Raw genomic sequence first — 11,664 nt, forward strand, 5'->3', positions numbered from 1 at the left:
TGCCTCAGCCTCCCAAGTGGCTGGGACTACAGGTGCATGCCACCATGCCTGGCTAATTTTTTGTAGTTTTAGTAGAGGTGGGGTTTCACCGTGTTAGCCAGGATGGTCTTGATCTCCTGACCTCGTGATCTACCCACCTCAGTCTTTCAAAGTGCTGAAATTACAGGTGTGAGCCACTGCACCCAGCCTCCCCAATGTCCTTCTAGCTCTGGTGCCCTGCAGGGTCTGCCTTGGAGCACCTGGAGCCCAAGAAGCTGCCCCTCACCTTTGTGATCCCAGGGACCCCCTCCCTGATCATGAAGAATGTAGACCCAAACCCACTGAGGTGCCTGAAGGAGCAGGGTCAGCCTCTGCCTCCCACGGCCTCTCTGATGGGGAGGATGTTATCCCAGCAGCGAGAGCTGGGAGCAGAATCAGGAGGATGGGGGACTTCTCTCTGGGTAGCTCTGGGCTCCACGGTGGAGCTCTTTTAACCTGGCCCCTCCCCTGTGACTCTCCTTGGCCACAGGCAAAGAAAGCAGCTTACCTGAGGTCACCTCTCAGGTAGGGACCTGGGTTCTTTCTCACCCAGCTGCAGCTCCCCCTCCCCTGGCCGCTTCCCCCAGGTGATAGAGAACCTGGCACTCTGTGCCCCATAGAAGAGTTCACTTTCCTTCTGGTGAGGGATGGGAACTGGCTTGGGGCGGGAGGGATGAGGGGGCTGGGGGCTCTCCCAGCCTGGCCTCACATTTGAAGGATGACATCTGGGAGGCAGCATGGTTTAGGCTGTGAGATGTGTCTCTCCCTCTGTTTATTCATCTGAAGGACAGGGCTGTGCTGTTCTGGGGTCACTGTGACAATGCAGCTGGCCTGTGTGAGTTGGTGGTGGCCTCCTGAGATGGTTTGAGGTGGGCTGGAGGTGTGTCTGGAATGCTCCCTCGCACCCATGGGGAAGATCCACTTCAGGAAGACTCATGTGTCTGTATGAAGGAAACCCGGTTCCCTGCCCCTCAGCTGTCCTTTGTCCCTTCCCAGCCCCCTCTGCTGTCCTGCAGGCTCTGGCGGTGGCCATCCCGCTTGGTGACCATCTGACTGGTCCACTCTTCCAGGTGGACCCTCTCTCCTCACGTGGTGCAGGTCCCATTGTGCCACAGGCCACACTAGTCTGAGGGCCTCCCTTCCCTGGTACCCAGCCCCCACCACTAGGTATGTGCCCCCTCCCTAAAGTCCGCTGTGTTCACCAGCTGTGTTTGAACTCTGTCTCTGTGCAAGGCCTCATGGAAAGCCTGAAACAGCCTGGCTTGTAGAGGGCCAGGAGACCAAAGCTTGAAAACAGAGTGACGGTCTCCCAGAGTCCACTTAGCCTGAGCCCCAGGGCTGCGTCCATGCTGGTCCTGGCTCCAGTGGGTCAATTCTCTCCCATGACGTCTGTAAGGGCTCCTGTGGTGATGGAGGTGGCTGGAGAGAACAGGCTGCCATAACCCTCCCTCCCTGAGAAGGCCCAAAGGGGAACATTTTAGGCATCAGGGCATCCCGGGGAGCATCTTCCAGGGACCCCTCCTACACCCTGCCCCGCCCTGGCTTTCTAGTCAGAAATTGCAGTTGCTTGGACAGTGGAACCGACTCAGGACAAATGCATCTATTAGGCTGGTCTTCGGGGTGCTGGGGTGGGGGCAGGGGCACTTCAGGGATAGGAAAGAGAGGCCTGTGTGTTCCAGAAGTACAGAGGAATCTGGTGCCAGCTGCAGTCAACCCTGATGTGATGACCTTTCTACCCACCCTCTTTGATGTCTTGGTGCTGGCTGCTGTCTTTGGCCAGGTAAGCTCATGGTGTGGGCTCCTGGGGTCCCCTCACTGGGCCTGCCCACTGCCTGCAGGTAGGGGAGCCTATGGGCCAGGACTGTCCTTGGCTTCACCTTCCAGGTCATGGGTTCAAAGACCATTCCTGGGTTCCACCACCACCAAGCCTCAACGGTGTCCTGATGGGCACAAGAGCTGCTGGGGCTTTCTAGGTTAAGACCCTTGCCTATCCTGTTGTTCCTCCTGCAGGGGGTAGGGGGTGGCTGCAAGGGTCACCCTCAGTCTCTGCCCTGAGAGTCTGCCTAACTTTGCCCCGGCAGCCCCACACCTGCCCTGGAAGACCCCCCACACCCACTGGCTCTGATTCACCATAGAGCAGCCAGGGCCCCCGTTGCTCACACCCTCTGGCCTGAGGCTGACTGGCTCTCTGGCTGGGTTTGAGGGGTCAGGGAGGAGGGTGGGCCTTGCCGTCAGCAGCTCCCATTCCCACTCTGACCCCTTTTTAGTCTCCCTCCTCTTGTGGGCTCTACCCTGGGGCCCTCCCAGCTCCTCACACCAGATGACTGTCTAAATATCTAGAAATCAGTTCTTAAAATACCGACCTTGGATTGCTTCCTGACTTTTCCATACCCCCAAAGGGCCAGCGTTTCTCTTAGGACTGACAGTCTCTCCAGTCCTACTGGTCTGGACCAGGCAGTCATAAGGGTGCCCTTGCCCCAGCCCTCTTTGGGGCGGACTTCTATCCCCTTCCTGCCACCTGGCAGCAGGACCAACCACACTTTGGTGGCAAGAGGGGCAGCAGAGACTGCGGGCCCCCCAGCTGTGCCTAAGTCCTCTGTGTGGTCTAGCTGTGTATGCTGGGGGAGGCACTTGGCCACCATTTTCCCCTCTGTAAATAAGACCTATACCTGTGGCATGGAGGGTGGGAGGCCGGTGTGAGTGCCAAGCACTTGGAGCAGGGCCCTGAATGAGCATGGATGTGGGAGCAGGGGTGTTCCTCGACTTTATGCACCTTGGGGATGGGAGTGGGGCTCCCTGTGTGGGTTGACAAGGCATTGCTTTCCCCTACCCTACCTCTGTCCCAGCCCTGCAAGTCCAGTCCTTGGGGGTCTAGGAGGGAAGAAGCCCCTGGCTGTGTGGCCTCGGGCTGGACCCTGGCCCTCTCTGGCTCTGAGTTCCTGGGAAAGTCGGTGGGGTTGGAACTCCGGATTCATTCCTCAGCGTTGAGGCACTGTCTGTGGAAGCCGTGGGACAAGATGAAGGTGGGGAGAGGAGAGGCTTGGAGTTTGGGTTTCAGCACAGGGATCAGCAGCGTGAGGGGTCGCCTGTGTGTAGAGGAAAGGGAGTGAAGGCCAGGAGTGAGGAATGAGTCTGACTGCACCCAGGATGGTGCCGTGTCTCCTCCCACATCCACCTGGCCCTGGGGGAGGGAGAAGAAAGGCCATGAGACAACAGGGAAGGTGAGTTGGATCCACACATGTCCTTCCAGGACCTGGAGGTGCCTGGTAAGCTCCAGGCACCTGGAGGAGTGCCACTGTCTGGCCCTCATGCAGTGGGAAGTAGGGGAAGGAAGATTCCCTCCCCTGTTCTCTGTCCCAGGTCTCCTGGCCTCCTGTGCTCCTAACTTGAGTCTCTGTCGGCCCCCAGCATCATTTCTAGGGTTGGTGGGAGGCAACTGGGAACAGGTTAGGGGTAGGTGGGGCCTGCTTGGGGGAGTCTGCTTGACTGCCTGGGCCACTGCCCACAGTAGTGGGGAGCTTTTCTGGCACACTGACTGCACCACCCAGGTGCTGCCAGTAACAGCCCCCAGGGAGTGTTTGCAGAAGGCCTTGGCTGCGGGGGGTGTTGGTTGGACCCCACCCAGAACAAACACCTGGGGTGGGGTCAGAGAGAACCGCCCTCCACTTACCTGTCTGGAGAGGGTCCTCTGTGTTGCACTGTGCGTGTCTAAGCTCCCAGGCTGAACACCCCGTGGGAGGCCCTCCACTTTAGCACCTTGACAAGAAGGGCAGTGTCACTGGGATCAGGCCCAGCCCCCTGGCCAGAAACCCCACAGCCCCAGCTGGAGGGTGAGGAGATGCTGGGCTTGGGTGGGGGAATCAGGGGAGTAAAGGGACCTGCTCACCGCTCAGCTTGGCTCAAAGGCTCAAGGCGTCAAAGGCTCAACTTGCCCCTCAGGAAGGAGCCCAGGCCCAGCTAGACACTTACCAGGACAAGGGTGAATGTGACAAGCAGGAGGCCTAGAATGAGGAGAGCCACAGCATAGCCGGGGATGGAGATGTCCAGTGGCTGAGGGCTTCGGGGCTAGGAGTGCCTAGAGCAGACCAAGAAGCCTATGGCCAGGCGGGGCCCTGCCTCCCAGACATCTGAGAAGATAGAATCTGGGCCCAGAAGGTGCTGAGGGACTAGAGAGCTGGGGCTATGAGCACCTTGGAGGGCTCCATGAGGAGGGGAGGCAGGCTTCAGATCAGGGCATATGGAGGCAGTGAGCCTGAGGGAGGAGGCAGATGGACAGAGGGAGGGGCCTGCAGAGGGAAGGAGGTACTGACTGATGTCTGGGATGACCATCTCTCCCAGGAGGCCCTCTGCCTCCCACAGGGTGGGCAGACCCTGCTGCACACAGTCCCACACGAGAACCTGGGCTGGCACCACCCTGAAGAAGGTGGCACCCACTCTGGTGGTCAGTGGGTATGGCCTGGTGGAGGATTATCCCACTTCAGGGATCTTGGCAGCCTGAGGGGCCTAAGGGAGGTCATCTCTTCCAGCCTCCTGCCCTCAACCCCAGAACCCAGGTCTGAGCCCTGGGTCACCCAGAACCACCCCGGACCCACCAGAATTCCTCCACCACCACTTGGTCAAAGTTCTGTAGAGGTCTGAGAACAAGGGTCAGCTCGGGAGTCAGGAGAGGATGAAGAGGGTCACAGCTCTACCAAAGTCTTGTCCAGTCATCCCCCATCTTCCCGAGGCCTCTTCCCCGACCCCCCACTTCATCCCGCCACTTCACCCATCTCGTCAGCCGCCCCTGAGGTGCCCAGAACTCAGGGCTGCTTTTGTCCTCCAAGGCCTTGGTGTAGTGCTGGCCCAGGATCCGCAGCCACACTTCAAACAGCACCAGCTCTGCCTTCTCCCCTAGAGAGATGGGGTGGAGGTGGCATCAGCCTGCACCCCCTCTTCTGGAAGCCCTGGAGTGGGACGCACACCCACGCTCTAATGCTCCATCCAGGGGTCAGCCACCGCTATTTGTCTAAAGACCATATTAATTTCAACATCTATTTGTCTGTTTTTCTTTAAAAGTATAACCACCAAGCCATTCTATTTTTAGGAAGATACGTTCTTTTTGAAGTGTTGGAAACCATGATGACTATTCTTAACTTTAAGTCCTAAATGACCAGTATGTGTATTAGTAGACAACTGGACACAGTGCAAGGTCAGAAGGGTGACTGAGTGTGGAAGAAAGGGCAGTATGTCCAGTAACTGCAGATGGCTACATGACAATGAGTCCAGATAATGGATTCTGATGCAACCATTCAAATAATGCTTATGAGTACTTGATAACGTAGGGAAAAGCTTAAGATACAGTGTTTTAGAGAGAAAAGGGGAAGGTGGAAAAAACAGATGGAAAGTATGACTTCAATAATGAACATTTTGAATGCTTCCATTTTATGTCTTTCTCTTTTTTTTTTTGAGACAGGGTCTCACTCTGTCGCCCAGGCTGGAGTGCAGTGGCATCATGATCGCGGCTCACTGCAGCCTCTACTTCCTGAGCTCAAGCAATGCTCCCACCCCAGCCTCCTAAATACCTGGGACTACAGGTATGTGCCACCATGCCCAGCTAACTTTTTGTATTATTAGTAGAGATGGGGTTTTGCCATGTTGCCCAGTCTGCTCTCAAACTCCTGAGCTCAAGAGATCTGCCTGCCTCGACCTCCTAAAGTGCTGGGATTATAGGCATGAGCCACCACCTCTACTTTCTACTTTCTTGTTGAAGTAGACTGTATTACTGATGCCCCACCCACACCCTCTTTTTGGACATCTGGCCCCTCCTCGAGTCTCTGGAAAGGGCAGCACTACAAATCCAGGGACAACTAGGGAACTCCCACCCTCACTGCTAGGCAGATCAGATTCTCTCTCCTGCTCATTGGAAATGACACAGAGAGTTTTCAATAGATTTTTTGCAGAGGAGCATCTATATGGTCCAGTAACACTGGGACCAGGGGTACTGCCAGGGCAAGCCAAAGCCTCAGAGGCTGGAGGAGCCTGGAGCACATGCCGAATGTTCATCCACAGAGCAGAGCACAAGCATGGAGCAGAAGTCCAGAGTGAAGGCATGCAGGAGAGGAAAATCACCTCCCAGCCCAGGCCTTCCATGGTGTGGTCATATTTTGAGTTTTGTACTTAGATGTCTGTGAGGTTGCCTGTTGTATTCTTAATGCAAATCCCACTTAAGCCAGCCTAGAATAGGTCAAGATAAATGTAATGACTTGACTTGGCTGGAGTGCAGTGGCACAATCACGGCTCACTGTAGCCTCAACTTCCTGGGCTCAGGTGATTCACTTCTGCCTCCTGAGTAGCTGGGACTACAGGCATGAGCCAACTTGCCCAGCTAATTTTATGTATTTTTCTCATAAAAATATTTTTCAGAAGAAATCTTACATATAATACATTGAAAATCACTGATTGGTTTTTCTTCATCTTTTCTGTGAATGTGTAGGTGTTTGAGTCTCTTGTATTTATTCTTTTACACAGCATATGGGCTGTTTGAAGACTATTTCATTATTTTCATCATCATCATTCATTTCAGCCACTTCAGATTTTCATCTTTTTAAAAATGTTGATGTACAAACCGGTGTGGGGCCCTAGGTATCCACTGTCTTCTCAGGAGTGTCAGGAGTACCTAAAACCTTTTTCTTCTTATGTAAAACTTGGCCTTTTGTAGACATCTGATGATTCATTTTTGAAATACCTTCCATTTTCTGTAAAATCAAAGAAGGAAAATAATAATCAATTCCTTTTTAAGCTAATTTCTTCCCAAGTAATCCTTTCCTTTTAAATCACTCCTCCATCCATAGCTTTTGTGTAAGTGCCAATTCTGATTATACATTTCACTGATGGATATGATGGCTGCTTAAATGGAATATTCCAGTGTTGAAAGAGTTCTTTCTGTACTTTTTCAGGTGACATAAAATGACTCTCCAAGAGTCTTTCACCAAACAGGTAGTTGTTCATTGTTTCAGCAACTATCTCGGCAAAATCCTTAGACTTAAACTCCACAAATGCATAGCCTTTGCTATTTCCAGGGCTTTTATTTCTGAATAGTCTGAACCTTGTAACAGTGCCTTGTAACTGGGAGACATAGGAAAGGATCTGGGTTTTGTTCAGTAGGTTATGTAGGTGGCACACATAGACTACTCCAGAAGAAAGTTGTTCTTGTTTTTGTGTTTTGTTTCATTTGTTTGTTTGTTTTTGAGATGGAGTTTCACTCTTGTTGCCCAGACGAGTGTGATGGCATGATCTTGACTCACTGCACCCTCTACCTCCTGGATTCAAGTGATTCTCCTATCTCAGTCTCCTGAGTATCTGGGATTAAAGGCATGCACCACCACACCCAGCTAATTTTTGTATTTTTAGTAGAGACAAGATTTCTCCCTGTTGGTCAGGCTGGTGTAGAGCTCCTGGATTCAAGCAATCTGCCTGCCTTGGACTCCCAAGGTGCTGCAATTAGAGGCATGAGCCACTGCACCCAGCCCAGCCTTGACTTTGAAATATATGTTGTTCATCCAGTCAACAGTGAACTCTGGGGGAACACCAAAGATGAGGAGAATGAGAGAAGAGATACCTCCAATTAAAGGAGTTAAGAAGAGATGCTTGAACTCATGTTTTAAAAAGTCACTGTAGGTTGGGCACAGTGGCTGATGTCTGTAGACACAGCACTTTGGGAGGCTGAAGTGGGTGAACTGCTTGAGCCTAGAAGTTTGAGACCACCCTGGGCAACATGGCAAAACCCCATCTGTATACAAAATAAAATAAATTAGCCGGGCGCGGTGGCGCCTGTGGTCCCAGCTACTTGGGAGGCTAAGGTGGGAGGTGGAGGCTGCAGTGAGCTGAGATCCACCACTCCACTGCAGCCTGCATGACAGAGTGACACCCTGTCTTAAAAAAAAAAAAAAAAAGTCACTGTTTTGGGGTTTTCTGGGTGAAATCTGTTTCTGTTAAAAAAAAAGGGGGGGTCAAGACAGTATGTATTACTGATTCAAATTCATAATCAGATGCTTAGAGTAAATAATTGTATCTATTGGTTCAAAAACCAACCTCGGAATTGTTAAGTTAGTTTTATTGGGTTTTTCTTTAAACTGTGCTGATTCATTCAGGTCTGTCACTTCCAAGCCCATGTTTTACTACTTTGTAATCTTATTTGGAAGGAAAACTGCAGCTAGGATTATGATCCATCCTGAGATGAAAAGTTTCACACATATACACCACACATACCCCCACCACAGTATGATGACACAGCGACCCAACCTTAGGCTAATGGTACCACTGCCAGCAAATGCATTGTTTTCTTTATTCTCAATTTTTATTTCTTTATTCTAACAGCAGCATATGCATTTAACATTTTATTGAGATCCTCAACAGCTGCCATTTGGTTTGTATGGCAAATTGTTTACAAAGTAACTTTTTTCCATTTTTGATATTTTGATGAAAATTACGTTCTTCAATTTTAAAGCCCTGTCCCTCTCCCAAAGAAAGACTAATAACTAACTACCAAGTAATGATTTTTTAGGAAAAGAACGAAAGCCAGAACAGCTTTTAAACACTTCTGGAATGTGGGTAAGGGTCCAAAGTCAAGACCTTCTGGGCCCAGTGGAGGTGCTAGGCTGCCTCGGGACACCATCAGCACTTCCCCATCCACAACATCCTCCACAGTGGGGAGCCATGCGTGGACCCCGGGGGCTTCCTGTTCCACAAGCTCCCCTCTCTTTTTCCTCTCCACCCTTGCTGCTGGACCTCCCCTCCAAATCTGCCTAATGAAGGCAGCAGTGTCTTTAATACTGTTCAGCTTTGTCAGTGGAGACAGGGTACTCTAGAAAGCTGAGAGATTCCCTGGTCCAGTCTGGGGGAGGAAAAAATATGCAGTGTAGCATAGATGGTTTCACTTGTCCACTGAGACACATGCTCATACTTATTAGATGCATGTATCAGATGCTTCAAAAGTCCTGATGTGTAGTAGCACAAAAGTTGCTTGCAAAAAAAAAAGTTGCAAAATGATAAAAATGTCTTCAACAGTTCAGGCTCCTGATGACAAAGCTGGTTCTGATAAGTAGTTATTTTGACATGCACAGCAGCTTTCCCTATAAGTCCTGTGTTCCAAGGGTTTCATTTAGACCACAGGAAATGGAAATCAAAGTTTAAATGGCTCTCTGCTGACAAAATGTGGTATATCCATCAATGGACTCAGTAATGATCAAACTACCAAACCTGTTGTATGTCACAGACCAACGTCAAAAACATTAGCTAAGTAAAAAAGCCAGACACGAGACCACATATTGTATAATTCCATTGATTTGAAATGTCCAAAAAAGGCAAGTTGATAGAGACAGAAATGGTCTGATTTACCTCAAGAGGTAGGGATTCAAGCTCTCTAGAGTACATGTGATACATACATGAGAAAAAATAAGGAAAAGAAATTTAGATATAAATAAATGAAAATAATACTTCTCCCTGATTACAAAGAAAACCACTTTCTGTAATAATTTGGAAGACAAAATATGAAGAAGTCTTTAATTTTGCCACTCAAAACATTCTGGTTTGTTGCTTTTTATACTTTTTTATGCATATAAGCATTTTAAAAAGTAGAATCATAATATATAGTCTTTTGTCACTATGTTTGGGGCATATTTCTATGGCAGTAAATATATCCTTGGCATCATCATTTGTAAAAGCTCGATGTAATATTAATCTTTGCCACCCCAGAAGTAAATTTTCTTATGTATGTATTTTAATGGACTCAATCAAGCATTTTTGGGCTGAATTCATAGAAGTAGAATTTCTGGAGGAAAATAACATAAAACAGTCTTAAGATTTTTAATAGAAATTTTCAAATTATCCTGCAGAAAAATTGGTTCAGTTTATACTCCCACCAACAGGGGCAGAGTTCCAGTGTCCCCCTTCCATTTGTCCTCTTTGCTGGTATTTAAGCAGAAAATCTCATTGTTTTCATTACATTTCTTTGGTTTTTAGTGCTTTTGAAGTTTTTTTCTTTTTTTTGAGATGGAGTCTTGCTCTATCGCCCAGGCTGGAGTGCAACAGAGCAATCTCAGCTCACTGCAACCTCCGCCTCCTGGGTTCAAGCGATTCCCCTGCTTCAGCTTCCTGAGTAGCTGGTATTACAGGTGCCCACCACCATGCCTGGCTAATTTTTTGTATTTTTTAGTAGAGATGGGGTTTCACCATATTGGTCAGGCCGGTCTCAAACTCCCGACCTCAGGTGTTCCACCTACCTTGGCCTCCTGAAGTGCTGGGATTAGAGGCGTGAGCCATGGCACCCAACCTTGAATCTTTTTTATATGCTTATTGGGCATTTTTATTCTTGTGGAAATTGCCTGTTTCCCCATTGCCTATTTTCTAGCCAACCTCCAAAGTCACATTTCAGTTAATTTTTATCCTGCTGATTGAAAGCATTTTAACTTAATGATTTTAACATAAACAGGAGCAGGACAGATTGTAATTATCTAGATCTTGCTCTGTCACCCAGGCTGGAGTGCAGTGGCATGATCATAGTTGCTGCAGCCTCGTACTCCTGAGCTGAAGCAATTTTGTCTACCTCATCCTCCCAAGTAGCTAGGACTACAGGTGTGTGCCACCATGCCCAGCTAATTCTTAAAAATTTTTTGTAGAGATGTGAATTCACTATGCTGCCCAGGCTGGTCTTGAACTCCTGACTTAAAGTGAGCCTACCACCTTGGCTTGCCAAAGTTCTGGGATTACAGACATGAACTACTGCTTCTGGCTGAGAGCTCATTTTGTTTGCTAGTGGTGTTCTTGGTATCCTTTTATATTTGAGGCTTTGGTGCTAGTGCTGAAGTATTATACTCACTATCCGAGGTTTACAGGACTTTTGTTTTAATATTGAACAGATGGAACTGTTTAGTTCTGCATGTTTGTAGACATAAAAAATGTACCTACCAGGACTCAGCTTTATATCCATTGAAAGAAAGAAGTAATACAATAAAACTTTGCCTGGCTAGAGGCTTTGAAATAATGAAGTATTCTGATTTGATTCTATTAACGTGGAAGTGTGAAGGTGAAAAGAATTCAAAACTTACATTTCCTGTTGAATGCAATTTGAAAATACAGCCAATGATTCCACTTCTCTTCTCTAGTAAGTTTGGACATTCCCTTCTACTTGGTGTTTTATTATAGAACTGCTAGTGTGTCTGAGACTTACATTGTGAAGACACTTTTTTAAAAACTTGAGATGTAAGAGGGTGTAAATTGTATGAGATCAGGCTGAATGAGAACTGACGCTTGTAAATATACTTTTTAGACTGAATCTCTGATCGCCACTTGTTTTCTTATTTAACACATAAAAATAAAACACATTGGGTGGAGGGTGGGAGTAGGAAGGAGATTTATGTGTTTTAATTGCATGTCATGGTTTCGTATCAAGACAGAACATATGGTATCCCTGGCTTTGGACCTACAGAAGGAAACACATTTTTCTACCTGCTGTATGCCAGAGGTTCTTGAACATCTGGAGGGATTACTGCAGCACAGATTGCTGAGCCCTACTCCAGAGTTTCTCTTTCACGAGGTCCAGGGTGGGGCCTGAGAATTTGCACTTATAAAAAGTTCTCAGGTTCTGCTGGTGCTGCTAGTCCAGAGACT

General features: G+C 48.7%; 1 pseudogene; it reads right to left on the reverse strand.

The window, feature by feature from the left end:
* Positions 1 to 6,449: 6,449 nt before the first annotated feature.
* On the reverse strand, positions 6,450 to 7,209 carry LOC114679465 (MKI67 FHA domain-interacting nucleolar phosphoprotein pseudogene; annotated as a pseudogene).
* Between the last annotated feature and the right edge of the window lie 4,455 nt (positions 7,210 to 11,664).

This window comes from Macaca mulatta, chromosome 7, assembly GCF_049350105.2.
Source record: "Macaca mulatta isolate MMU2019108-1 chromosome 7, T2T-MMU8v2.0, whole genome shotgun sequence".
Taxonomy (NCBI): domain Eukaryota; kingdom Metazoa; phylum Chordata; class Mammalia; order Primates; family Cercopithecidae; genus Macaca; species Macaca mulatta.